This window comes from Solanum stenotomum, chromosome 9 (assembly GCF_019186545.1).
Source record: "Solanum stenotomum isolate F172 chromosome 9, ASM1918654v1, whole genome shotgun sequence".
In the NCBI taxonomy this organism is placed as follows: Eukaryota; Viridiplantae; Streptophyta; class Magnoliopsida; order Solanales; family Solanaceae; genus Solanum; species Solanum stenotomum.
Genome location: NC_064290.1, coordinates 9644558 through 9660556, shown reverse-complemented (window position 1 = coordinate 9660556; position 15999 = coordinate 9644558).

Genomic DNA, 15999 nt, shown 5'->3' with positions numbered 1-15999 from the left:
GCAATCCACCATTAACAGTGTTCAAAGTGACTATGTGCAGATATGAGGGTCGAAAACATCGCAAAAATTAAGACAAGGACGAAGACACGAAAAATCCCAGAATGGGTAAGTCTATTTCTACTCCCTCCTTCCATTAGAAGTTAGAACTCTTGAAAATATCCCTCGCGTTCAACAAAGCTTTAAGTGGTAAGTTTTCTTTATTATTTTTTCAATATTTTATGCTAAATTCATCCCTCAACTTTCCTTTATGCTTATGTTGAATTTATTGTTGTAATTTTTTATTAAAAGCTTCAAGCTTTCAAGATTTTGGCATTGTTTGATTGTAGTATAATAAGGGTCATTTAAATTTTCTAAATAGCTCTAATAATTTCATCATAGTTAAAACACGATTCTCTACCTACTATAACCTCTTAAATGATTGAATTCAATTGGGAGTCTTCAAGTCACTAATTCATGTTTCTTTTACATTTCACTTTTAATTAGTTTAAACATATAAAGTTTAAATCTTAAATACATAATAGCACAAGTTAACGATCAACAAACTAAGCATGGTTGACACAAAGTTGGGATATTGAAAGTCCACTATGTATTAGAAATCTTTTTTCATTCTTAAGCATCTTTACATAACATCTTTGTTGAGATTTTGTTATCGAGTAATAGAGGTGTCAATAGGGGCTTACTCATCTCATCCGGGCTGATCTATATAGGCTTTGAAATTTGATGGGTTAGGTCGGGCTAGCCCATTCTTTTTGTGGGCCAGAAAATGGCTAGCCTAACCCACAAGTACATGGGTAGCTGGATGTGTCAAGCCAACCCACTTTTTTAAAAGTATGTTTTTTATAATTTTTTAAATCAATATAATTTAAAAATATTATCTTATATAACAACAAGATAATATTACACGGTGTTAGTGTTACTACTTGTTAATCAAATCCACAAATAAAATTATCGATCTTTATAAATATTTATCAAGTTTGATTTCAAGTAAAAGTATAAATAGCTAAGTAGAAATATTAACTTAATTTGATAAACATTATTTGTATTTAAATTTTAATATTTAAAACTTTAAATAGATTTTGAGTTTGGACTCTTGTTGTTTTTAATACTTCATTTTATTTGTATTTTTATTTATTTTTTATTTGGCAACTAGGTCGGCCTACCCATACTGCTCAAGCCCAAATTAGCAGACTTATGTAGGCCAGACTAAAAAGCCCTTTCTTAAAATGGGCTTCAAAAATCTTAGCTCAACTGTTATTATTAAATCACGGATTAGGCCAGCTCGGCCAAACGAACCTAGCCCTACCTAATTTTATTAGGTACTAAAATATTTTTAAAAATAAATAGACTAATTAGATTTGATAAAATTTGGGTTAGATTGTCTTGATCCGTTCTATAACGCATCACTAAAATGTTTTTGACAGCGTCACCTACTTCAAACGTTAATTGGTTCATGATTTAGAGTCTAGCGAATTCATATATATATATATATATATATATATATATATACACTAGACATTGGAGCCCGTGCTAGCACGGGCCCAATATGTATCATTTTTTGTTTCAATTTATGTGATAAAGACAAAATTAAAGAGTTAATCAAACTTTAATATTAATTCAAAATAGTTAAAAATTTTAATTATTGTTAACTATGGTAAAAAAATTTTTATGTCTTTTAACATTCTAAATTGCTAATTATTGTTGTAGGATTTGTAATATCTTTTACACAATTTTGAAATAATAAAGGTTATTTCTTCTTTCTCAATTTATGTGGTACTAATAAAATTTTGAGATTCAATCAATTTTTTTGTCTTTAAAATATTCTATTGTTAATTACTGTAAATTATTGTATTTTCTAAGTAATTTTCAAATAATATATATTATTTCATTTGTCCAATTTATGTGTCACCGATAAAATTTGAAGAGTTAATTAGATCTTTTACATATTTTTATATCTTTTGAATATTTAAGTAAATAATTATTGTGATTTATAATATTTTATACAATTATTTTTAAAAAATTAAACAACAAACAAAACAAATTTATCATAGGAAAATTACCAAAGCATCCTTGAATACATCAATAATGGGTCCCACTTTTTGTTTAAAAAAATATGCATATTGGGAGGATATTTTTGTCCAAAGTGAAAATAAAATAAGTATAAAGCATTATAGTCTTTTAAAATTTTTAATTGTTAATTCTTATTGTATGATTTGTAATACTTTTACGCCATTTTTAAATAATAGAGGTCATTTGTTCTTTCTCATTTTATGTAGTACTAAAAAAAATTTGAGATTCAACCAATTTTTTTTGTCTTTGAAATATTTCTAGTTGTTAATTACTGTAATTTATAGTACTTTCTAAGAAATTTTCAAATAATATATATTATTTCACTTGTCCCAATTTATGTGTTACCGGTAAAATTTGAAGAGTCAATCAAATCTTTTATATATTTTTATATCTTTTAAATATTTAAGTAATTAATTATCTTGATTCATAATATTTTATACAATTATTTAGTATAGTAAAATAAATTTAAAAGAAACAAACAAAACGAATTCATCATAGGAAATTACCAAAGTATCATTCAATACATCAATAATGGATCCGACTTTTTGTTTTTAAGAAATTGCACATTCGAAGGATATTTTTGTCCAAAGTGGAAATATTGTGTAAAAAATGTGTATTTATTATGATTTTGAATGTTTTGTGGGGTAATAGGACGCCCGCAAAGTTAAGGTATCTTTTTGAAAATCTGGGACAACTTCAAGTATCACTTAATGTTTTTTCTCAAAATCTAATTTACTTTCGTAAAGTATGTGTCAGATCAAAATAAGATTAAAAAATTCAAAAGGAATGAGTAATAAATAGCTCATACAATGACATATTTATTATTTAAAAGAAGTACTCATTTTGGTTGAAAGCTAACAAGATAGTTACAATGTAACTAAATACTATAAAAATCTTTGCATTGTGACTTATTTTATATATATATATATATATATATTTATAATAAGTGAGAATATCTACTACTTAGCACATAACAAGTGTTGGATGATATGTGCTTCAGAGTGTTGTACATTCTTCTTTTATGGTTGTACCTTTAAAATTTATATTATTGGACAATTTAACACCATTAATTACCTACTACTACTTTATTAGCCAAAAAAGTTTGACCTTATTTGGGCCCATTTATTATTTATATGTTTTCAATTTTCAATATATGTTGTCTATCTAATTCTTTTTTCCAACCTTTTATTTTAAACTTTTTGAAATTTAATTACCTATTTATTACTCTCTCTATGCACTTTTAATTGTTATGATTTCCTTTTTAGAGTCAAACTATAAGAATTTTAACTAATAGTTTACAATGTGTTTTTTCATCATATTCATAGGCAAAAAATTACAATTTATAGTACTTTTTGTATAGATTTTGCATATATATTTTTTTTAAATATCGAATTAATACAATCTGATTTAACTTTCAAAATTAGTCAAATGGACTTTCAAAAAGCGCAACTTGACAAATACAAGTGGACAGAGAGAGTATATTTTAGCTACAAAATATATTAGAGGTACAACTTTTTTAAAAATTTAAATTTTTATTGCGTTGACTCTTGAAATCTTATCATTGTCATATGAATTTGAACAAATTATATATTATTAAAAGTTTCATAAAAGATGCTATAAATCACAATAATTAGCAATTAAAATATTTTAAAATCATATAATGTCACGACCCGAGCCTACACCCTGGACGTGGCCGGCACTCGAAGACCATTGCTGGTCCCCAAGCGAACCCTCATGCTGACTGACTACAAGCGAAAAACTGATTCAAGCATAAAAAGCTTAAAAACTGAAATCAAAGTTCATAAAACTTAAATACAAACTTTAAGTCCAAAGAAAACTTTGTATAATAAAATATATACAACTCGCCATAAAAAGACAACTTTAGTCTTTAAAACATTTAATAAAATAAATGATATAGACTTCTCAACTATACTGACTATCTATGAAGCCTCTAATTGATAAAGATGAAAGTCGGGACAAGACCCACAGCATCCTAACAACTGATATAACTGAAAGGTAAATGAAATCCTCTGAAAGCAAGGAGGCTCACCATAGCTAACTTGAACTCTCGGATGTATCAACGAAGCTCCTGTTGATGATCCTGATTACATGTGTCTGCATCATGAGAAAATGCAGGCCAAATGGCTCAGTACGTGGAATATACGAGCATGTAAGAGGAATTCTAAAACATAAACATAAGCTTGAAATTTGATAGAAATGAAACATACTTACCTCTTCTCAAACTTACTCAACTCAAGGAATACTCAAGGGTACTCAAAACTACTCAAACTTACTTAACTCAGAAGTATTCAAGGATAAGATACACAACTCCGAGATTAGATACTCAACTCAAGAATATGATATTCGACTCAAAGATATGATATTCGACTCTGGATACTCAACTCTGAATACTCAACTAAATATGACTGAACTCATTTCAATATAAAGCAATTTAAAACAAGTGCACTATAAAGAAACAAACTGTTTAAAAACATGCTGTCAAATCTATGTGTATGCAAGGATACAACATAACTCTAAAATGTATATAAAAATACAAGGGAAAAGGGACGGATTTACCCCCGAACTTTAATAAATGGTATGTATATGCCCTCCGTTATACTTTGCGTCTATATAAGCCCGTGCCGTCCAATTATAGGTACACATATATCCCTCTCACTAACGGACCCCTAATTTCTTACACATGTCTTAATCTTATTGAACTATCCGTTTGACCCTTTTTTTTTAACCCATAACCCAACTATCCGCCCCATAACCCAATACCCACCCAATTTCCTCTAAAAAGATCCTAATTAAAACACCCAAATTAACACATCAAAATCCGTCCCTTTTTCCTAGTCGAAGGTCCCCGCGTATAAATTTTTTAAGGCTGAATCCATAAATAATCAGTAAAAGAACAAAAATTTAACAAAACCCATTTGAATTCCAGATCAGAAAATTCAAAACAGCACCCATAATCTCCAACCCTTTTCATCATTTTCCAGGAATTAATTGAAATTTATCAAAAATAAGAAATAATTGAAACTAATCTGCAAAACCCATTAAACCTTACGTTGCAGAGAGGTAATGGATGAAAAGTCGAGCACTTTCAGAGAAAGCAAGGAGCAAGTCACGAAGAAGTGAGATATCAGTATCGGTAGATAGCTGAGAAAGCTTTTCCTTCACAAGCATGCGTACAATAGTCTTGGGAAGAGGGACGGATTTTGGTGTGTCAATTTGGGTGTTTTAATTAGGATCTTTTTAGAGGAAATTGGGTGAGTATTGGGTTATGGGGCGGATAGTTGGGTTATGGGTTAAAAAAAAGGGTCAAACGGATAGTTCAATAAGATTAAGACACGTGTAAGAAATTAGGGGTCCGTTAGTGAGAGGGGTATATGTGTACCTATAATTGGACGGCAGGGGCTTATGTGGACGCAAAGTATAACGGAGGGCATATACGTACCATTTATTAAAGTTCGGGGGTAAATCCGTCCCTTTTCCCAATTTTAAAATACCAATTAATTTTTTTTATATATTAAATTTTACAAACTTGTTTATACGTGGGCACTTTTAGATATATATAGTTAAAAATAGTTAAAATTAAAAATATGATAAATTTCCCCAAAACAAGGAATCACAAACGTCATTTAAGTTTTGTTTATAAGATTTTAAAAAAAAATTAATAACTGAATGTTAAAACTTTACAAAATTTTAAATTGGTTATATTCTTTACAACTTATAATTTTAAATAAAAAAACTTAATTTATGTGACAGAGTTTGTCTTTCATACTATATATAAATAAATAGATTTAATCTAATTTTAAATTTATAATAATTCAATTAAAGTGTTAACTTATCTGTTCTTTAAAATTTTAATTAATTTTAATTTTTAAGTTTAAGGTGCTTATGTGACAGATTTTGTCTTTCATACCATCTGTAAATAGATAGATTTAATCTAATTTCAAATTTATAATAATTCAATTAAAGTGTTATTCTTTTATNTATCGGGGATAATTACCCCTTGAACAAATACGGCACTGTTACTTTTATCTCTCTCTCACCTCTCTTCTTTATTTCAGATCTACCTCATCACCTCTCTCCTTCCTCTCTTAGTATCGTTCGCCTCTCTCCTCTCCAAACATGTAGGGTGTAGCTATGAATCATTAATAAGCAAACTATAGATATAGATCGCTAATTAAGTTCAAACTATAGTCATTATTAAAGGTTTCTCATTAAATTACAACATAAAGTAGTAATAGCCAAATTTAGAGCTTCAAAGCATCATTAATAGGTTAATTTAGTAAAATACATCTCTAATTGAATCATTCTTAAGGGGTGGGCCAAGTAAATAGGCATAAAGTAATATAAAACGGAGGGTGTATATATCTCTTGGAAAACAAGTTTATACAAAATGAGGAAAATGACTTCTTTAATCAAAATTAAAAACACAAGTTACATAATGACATTGCAAGTTCATTATCTCTTTCACATCCCCTCCCCTACCACCCCCACTCCCCGCCACATCCAACTCCATAGTATTTTTCTAGATAATATATATATATTTTTTTTTTATTTTTTTATTATTATTTTATTTATTTTTTTTTCACTTACCTACCAAACATTAGGAAATCAGTAATTAAAAAAAATATTTTCCTCCTTGTATATACCATGATACCAAACACATGCATATGAATTCCAAGAAATAATGAAAAAATTAAGAGAAGTGTTATGAACCTAAAATGGTCGTCAAGAGAACAACGAAGAAGATAGCAAACTTCATCTCTGAATTTTTGGCAGCTATTATGGATTTGGATTAATTGCTAATTGATGAACAGAAGAAAAGTGTTGTGTGGTGATTTTATTTTTCTTTGAGAAGGGTCCAATTTATAGGCCCCTTAGTATACAATTATGTTAATTAAATATTCACTAATAATTATACTAGTCTTAGAATAAAAAGCAGAGTTGAGCAAATAGTTTATTTTATTGGCCAGATAACGTTTTTAATGAGGCAACAAATAATGCATATTAAAGATATGTATATTCTTTTTTTCTTCACTAAGAATTTTTCACGAGAATTTTCCCACTAAGATTTTGACAAGACACATTATCTATATACGGATATTCAAGGGAAGTATTATAAAATATTATAGTGTAAATGTCCACTATTCCAAGAATTTTACTCTCACTAATTAAGGGCCCGTTTGGCCATGCGATATGGTATCATGATATGGAATCATGATATGGTATCATGATATTGAATCATGAGATGAAATTGAAGTTTTGTTTGGACATGCGATATGAAATTTTTTTGTTGTATATTTTCTCATAAACATAAAAATCCAATACGTTGTAAAACTATTAAAATATCCCCAATTGTTTATTCAATCTTATCAAATAAACAAAAATTTATAAAATCGCATAATAAATAATTACAAAGCTATTTGCTCTCCACTTAAGTAATTGTTTCATCTAACTTTAATTAAATAAAAAAAAATTAACATAAATTGTAGTGTATTAGTCTTTATTATAATCCTCCCACATAGTACAGACAACTTCCTCACGTTGAACTTGCATTTTTCTATCATGTGACCGAGAAGATGAACCAACATTGTTACTTTGCGCCATTTGTTGGTCAATATCATCCACAACTATATTTTCATGCTCATAGAGCATAAACATTTCATCAGTACTTTGGTATTCTCGCAAATAATTATGTAACACTGCACAAGCTATGACAATTTTCACTTGTGTATCAATATCATAAAGGTTCATCCCTTGTTTCAGTATTCTAAATCTATTTTTCCAAGCTCCAAAAGTCCGTTCAATCACATTGCGCAGAGATAAATGCCTATAATTAAACAATTCTTTGTCATTTTGAGACTCTCTTTCACTTTCTCTGTAATCTTGCAAATGATAGCGTAGTCCTTTGTATGGAGTTAAAAATCCTTTTGTGTTACGGAAACCAGCATCGATAACATAATATTTATCTACCAACAAACATTTTATAAAGAATTACTAAAAGTATATGTGATGTAAATGAGATAGCTTTGTGTAAATAAATAATAATTATTCTAAGGATGTAATTTAAAGTTACCATGTGACGGAAATGGAAATTGTGGCGTTGGTTCAACAAGTGCATTCTCAAGTACTTTACTATCATGTACAGTACCTTCCCAACCAGAAGCAACAAAGGTAAATCGCATATCAAAATCACAAGCACGTAAGACATTTTGTGATGTTCTTCCTTTGCGATTACGATATGCTTGTTGCACCGCTTTAGGAAGCTCCCCTTCTATATATGTTCCATCAATCGCACCAACACAATCCTACCAAATAAAAGATACATCAATATTAGTTTAGTGAACATAAAGTAAATTGGAAGCATTATAGAATGCACTTCATAAAAATAATGTTGTAAGAGTAATACAAATAGTGCTTCCAAGACAATGCAAAGTCATAAAATAAATATTATCTCTTTAAACAAAGTTGATAGGATATATGTAACAAAATACTAATAACTTACACATAAAATATAAATGTGCACTTATTAAGGCCATAAAATAAATTTCTAACTCAACAATCGGTTGGTGTGAGTTAAAGTGACTATATGTTGGTGAGAATAATAAATTCTATGTCGGTGCGAATAATAAATTTTTAAAAAGTAATGATGTGATTATAGATTTTATTTACATATGAAATAAATGGTTAGTAGATATAAATGTGGGTTGTTTTAACAAAATATAAACTCGTGGATCAATTTTTGTATTAAAATATCTCAAATCATGATATGGAATTCCCATATAATTCCATATCATGGTTTTTGGAGAATATAGAATCACATCTCATGATATGGAACAATGAGATGGAATCAGCGTAAAATCGCATGACCAAACGCCTACTAATTATCTCCATTACTTCATCCATTATGAAGATAACCTCCGCTTTTATGACTATTATTCTAGTAACCTTATGCCTCCATAATCTCTTTCATTATTTTCATGATTAATGTCATATTTATGACTGACCTTTTGTATACCTATATGTAACACTATAAATAGATCATAGACGCAAGAATTTATATTGTATACACTTGATGATACTTATTGAAAGAATAAGAAAACTCTTATCTCTTGTCTCTCTATTTCTATTGTTCTTATTTTTAATATTCTTGTCTTATTGCTTTAGTTTTACATCAAGTTAACAATACGATTGACCTACCATCGAAGGATATTGATAAATATAATGAAGGTAAAAAATATTTTACTAATGGAATCTATTTTATATTTTACTTGTGATTATTATGCACCATCAATTTGCTTACCGTCTAAATATCAAACGAGTCTTGAAAGTGCTTTTACTTTGAACGGACTTTTACCTTAATTATTTTTATATTTAAAAAGTAAAGATAGTTTAGTAAGTTAATAATATGTAAAGAATTTATAGTTGACATGTGTATAGTTTGAAATTATTCTTTATGGTCTTGTTTTTTGAAGTGTAGATTATGTTTTACATTTTATTTAATTCATTGTAGAGGCAAATATTTATGTATATACTGATAATTATTTATCTGAGAGTGTTCCAGTATAATTAGTTGACATATATAAGGGAGGTGAAAATCTTCTACTAGGTATTTGTAAAGTTTGCACATACTCAAATAATGAATAGGTTGTCAACAACTAACATAATTTCACATTTTTTTTACTTGCAACAAAAAGGATTTTGATATCCATGTTTTCTCTTGATTAGCACATGTTCTCATCAGTAGAATGTAATCATGATTTCCTTTAAATTATATATCACAATTAAGAAATTCATGGCCACTGTAAATATTGGTAATATTTTTAAAGTGCTTGAGGCCGAGCCCTAGTATATTTTGGGCTATATATTATGCCATTGGTTGAGGGGCAAGACAATGAATTCAAGTTCCACTACATCAAAAGAATAAAATATCGAGTTAGAACTCTTAGTATATAATGATAGCAAGAAACAAGTAAAATTTTAACCATGGCAATATTAATAATTTTCTTCTTTAATGATATTTTCATCATATAGATGATATCATGGATTATGTGATAGTTCAAAAAATTAATTGTAAGCTCCAAAAAAGTTATTGTATTACTATCGGAAGAATGAAATTGTTCATAATATTGGGGTTATAATAAGTCTCAAAAGAAACTTTTTAAGTTTCGGGGGAATAAAAAAGAAAAAATTATAATATTAAGACTGCAAATTATGACAAGATTTAACATCTTTAAATTACCACAATCAAAGCGGATCATAAATATTTACATAAAAGATCATTCATATTTTTCTCTGGTTTATTGTATACAAATATGAGAATAATGATGGAATCACATGCAAAAGTAAACTAGAAGTTTATTAGAATAAGGATCAGTTGGCATGATTGTTTCGCCATTTCAATCCAAATGTAATGCAAGAGAAATTAAGAAATCATGTGGCTAAATGTTGAAGAAATAAAAGATTCTTCAACAATTCTCTTGAGTTGCTTGTTCTCATGATTAAATGATCATTGTACCAACTAAAGTGGAATTGTATTCCCCAACATTGTTTGAAACATATAAAAAAGTAAATATGAACCCATTTATCAGTCATGTGAACCATTTATTATTATATGATTTAATATATGCATCTATGGGATGAGAACATGTGTGTGTTTGTTATCAACATGCAATTTCGATTTTACAAGGTTGTTTGCTCGAATTGTTAAATTAAGAGCACGGTTTCAAACTATAAAATTTTATTGATAATGCTAGTTGGTTTGGCAGAAATTGCATGTCTCCTATATAATTAAATCATTGCTTATGAGAACAAAACTCTCAAATAAAATTTAGTATGAAATAAGTTCATTTAACATGTAGCAGTACATATACACATCAAACTAACAAGGTTCTCGTGTAGTATCTGATTTAATTGCTTCACCGTGCATAAAGATGGATCCCCAAACGAAGTTGGGGGTAAATGTTAGATTTTTCTAACATTAAGGGGAGATATGATTAGAAGTTGAAAATTATGTGTGGAATAAAGTGTGAACTTAGCTTGAAGTTTAAGAGATAATCGTTTGTAAAATGTTGCAACCATCATCAGATGTATTTATGACCCTATGTTTGAATTACCGGAAATGCTCTAATAAAAGATTCTTGAAGAATAGAGTCTATGAAACACATGAAACATGATAGATCAAATCAATTTCAAATATAAAATTTCCTGAGGAAGGAGATGAGTAAATGATCAAGATGGTCCTGATAATGAGGCAAGTGCTTTAAAAGGGCACCCTTGACATAATAGTTCATAAAACCTTCCCAAAGGTTCATGTACCTAAATATGATGAAAAATGAAGAGATATTTATGATTTATGTTATATTGAAATTGATATCAAATAATTGTCGGTAGAATTTTTAATAAAATGAAGCGATTGATATTATAAATGTAATAAGAATCTTGAATTTAAAACTGTCAAATAAAGTCGACAGATAAATGATTGTAGATAAGATACGAAATTCATGTATATTTTATTTCACTTGAAAATTTATGGTATGAATTTAGTCTATAGACTAAGGTATATACGTGTGGGATACAACGAATTATTGTCCAAAAATATTGTAAGATATAAAGTATAAACTGTGCCTTGGGGCACAAAGATTTTTCACAAAATATCGACATTATGTTATAGATGCATTCTCTTATACTAAATGCAATGAAGTTAATTTCAATCTGGCAATACATTAAAATAACTTGAATACGTATAGAATTGATTGTAATATCTCACTAGACAATAAATATTATATAAAATTCTTGAAGAATTTAAAAGATTAAGTGATTCCATTGAATATATATATATATATATATATATATATAGTACCCCCAATATTTGTGAAATCTCTCAACATAAACAAAAATCAATTTTGATCTCATGAAAATGATTTTAAAGTATCATGTCTTAGTGCAATTAGTGCATTTATGTATCCTGTTATTTCTATTCATGAAATAATATATTTTTGTTGGAAAGACATAAATTTACTTTTATTTGAAAATATTTTGAATGAGATCAAATATTGATATTAATTTATTATCCCTAACCAAAATTTATTGATATAATTTATGTTGTATTGAAATTGATATCAAATAACTGTCAACGAAATCTTTAATACCATGAAGTGATCAATATTATAAATGTAATGAGAATCTTGAATTTAAAACTGTCACATAAAGTCGACAGATAAATGATTGTTCACATAAAATACACAATTCAAGTATATTTTATTTCACTTGAAAATTGATGGTATGGACTTAGTCTATAGACTAAGATATATATACATGTGGGATACAACAAATTATTCTGCAAAAATATTGTAAGATATAAAGTACAAACTGTGCCTTGGGGCACAAAGATTTTTCACAAAAATTGGCATTATTTTATAGATGCATTCTCTTACACTAGATACAATGAGGTTTATTTTAATAAAAAAACTTGAATATGTATAGTAAATGATTGTGATGTCTAGCTAGACAATAAAAATTGTATAAAATTGGTGAAGAATTTAAAAGACTAAAGCAATTTCATTGAATATAAAGTACCCTCAATATTTGTGAAATCACTCAACATTAAGAAAAATCAGTTTTGATCCCATGATGATTTAAAAGCACCATGTCTTATTGCACTTACGTATCCTGTTATTTCTATTCATGAAATAGTATATTTTTGTAGGAAAGACATATGTTTACTTATATTTAAAAATATTTTGAATGAGATAAAATATTGATATGAACTTATTATATCTAATCAAAATTGTCAAAGAATTGTTGGTAATGCAAAGTGCAGGAAAGTTATTTGATCTACATTAAGTCACAACTCACTGAAGTTATATCAACTTATTCTACAAGAGTATTAAGTTATAAATATTATTATCTTGTTATCAAAAAAAAAAAACTTGTTCTACAAAAAATCAATTATATTGCAAATGAAAGTGTCTATATTATGATTGTTTCTATAAACAAGTTTAATGGGCAATATAATTGCAACAACCAGGGCACAAATAGAATGATTTTTAGAATGTATTTGGTTAAACTCAAAGCCTTATCATATCTATGAAATCAGAAAATGATATATTCGAATGAGTTCATGGATGCAACTTCTTCATGAATAAAATTGATCACAAAGTCACTATCAATATCAACATTTGAGAAGCTAGTATATAAGATTTGACATCATCACAAGAAATTGAGTGATGTTTTAATCAACGAGAGTATAATGCACATTGTACTCATCGGAATTTTGTCCCACCGTATTTTTCTGACAAGGTTTTTAATAAGGCAATACATAATGAGAATTAAAGATAGGTGTACTCTTTTTCCTTCACTAGAATTTTTCTCATAGAATTTTGGGAAAAAGGTCTAAAATATATCTGAACTTTGACCGAATTTGCTGTAACGATACCAAATTTTGGAAAGGACCTTTTACCCCCATGCACTATTTAATAGTGTATTTTAAAAGTATATATGTGCCCACGTGGACATCATAAATATTGCATAATTATAAATATTAACGTGTCCACGTGGGCACATATATGCCTTTAAAATACACTATTAAATAGTGTAGGGGGGTAAAAGGTCCTCCACAAAGTTTGGTATCGTAACAACAATTTCGGTCAAAGTTGGAGTATTTTTCATACACTTTTCCCTATTTTTCTTAATCAGATTTTGACGAGACATGTTATCTATGATCATCCAAGGGAGAGTATTATATAAAATATTATAGTGTGAATGTTCACTACTCCAAGAATCTACTCTCACTAATTATCTTCATTTTTTCCCTCCATTATGAAGGTAATCTCTCCAACTTTATGACTATTATTCTTGTAATCTTACACCTCCATAACCTCTTATATTGTTTTCATGATTAATGTCATGTTTATGACTAATCTTTCGCATGCCTTTATGTAACACTATTAATAAAAAAAACATAAGGATTTCTATTATAACACCTGACAGTGGCGGAGCTAGGATTTTCAATAAGTGGGTTCAAAATCTGAAGAAATAGACACACAAAGTAGCCAAAGGAGGTTCGACATATATTATATATACCTAAAAAAATATTTTAACCATATATAAATACTATAATTTTCCACCGAAAAGAATTCGGATGAACCCTTGAGAACAAGGTTGCTCCGCCACTGACACCTGATGATACTTATTGAAAGAATAAGAAAATTATCCTATCTTCTCTATTTCTATTGTTCTTATTATTAGTATTCTTAACTTAGTCATACTCCACCAAGGAAGCCAATTCTTTCTTAGTCATAAGATTCCGGATTGTCCAATAGTATATGGTAAAGTCATCGAATATTCATATATACTTTACTATGCCATGTTATATAATGTGGTTGAACGGATGAGATTTTTTTATTTTGAGCTAAATATTTAGCCCTAAATATTCATACTTGATGGATGAGTTTTCAAAAATATTTTTCACAAAATACAAATTTTATCGTATCCAACACACCGTAAATTATGGAATAAATCAAACAAATAGTCCGTAAGGTATGATACTGACTTGGCTATCAGTTTATGATAATTGACTAGTACAATAATGCAACTTGTCAATCTTTAGCTACAGTACTTTTTCTTAAATGCAATTGGTTAATCAAAATTCAATTATTGTACTAGTCAATTTTCAATAGCTGGATGAATGATAATACATATGAATTCACGAATTCAAGGGTCCATTTGGTAGGAAATTTGGCATTTTACTTGATGTGTTCAATCCAATGTGCAAGTCGATTTATTTTTATTTTTAATTTTACATATGAAACCATGAATATAAGGGTACATTTGGTTGGAAAGTTGGCATTTTACTTAAATATGTTCAATCCAATGTGCAAGCCAATTTTTTTTTTTCTAATTTTATATACACAACAACAACGACAACTTCAATAACAACATGTCAATATATTCAGTGAAATTCCACTAAGTAAGGTCTAGCAGACTTTACCACTACGCACCTTGTGGAGGTAGAGAGGTTGTCTCCGAAAGATCCCCGACTCAAGTGCATCAAACTGAAGTTCATCATGTACCAAACATGTCCCAAAAAATGTCTTCTTCAAAAATGGCCCAAGCCATGCTGGCATATTCCCGCTAGGACGTTCCAATTCTCCCTACAAATATAATCATCATAATAATGCATTATGATATTTCATTGATCTAATTGAATTGCAAAAAAAAAAAATTCTCACTTTTCAATATTACTCACCTGAAGTAATATTATCATCAAATATACATATTACAAGAAAATAAAAAACAGTTATCAACCTAATTATCTATTCAATAAGGCTTTCTCATTATTTGAGCAGTAAATTTACTTGAAACGATATTGTCATCAAATATACATACATCAAAAAAGTTATAAAGAAAAAAAAAATACTTATCAAACTTATTATCTATTAAGTGTCTCATCCAACAATTGTTTGACGAATGTTAATGAACTTTTAAAATTTAAAGTTCTACTAAGGCTTGTTTAGGAATGAATCAAATCCAATCAATTAAGTTTCATTGCTTCTTGTTAACAATGGAACTTAGCTAGTTGAAAGTTTAATTTTTAGGAGAAACTAATACTTCACTTCTTTGTAGTTGACTAAGCTCTAAGAACATCTACATACATTTTATATATAATAATCAGAAATGTATGTTAAGATTTTCTTGACTCTTTCGTGAGGTTTTTTTTAGGATAAATATTAAATGATGAGAAACTTTTAGTGGAACACAAAAGAGAAACATTTCCACAAAAATATTGAGTCAATGAAAATATCCATCTCAATAATTAGAAATGAACAAAAAAACATGAAACAAATCATGTATATTTTTTTGTTCAATTTCTCCTTGATATGTTGTCTGTGACTTAAGGGGTTATTTGATATGCAG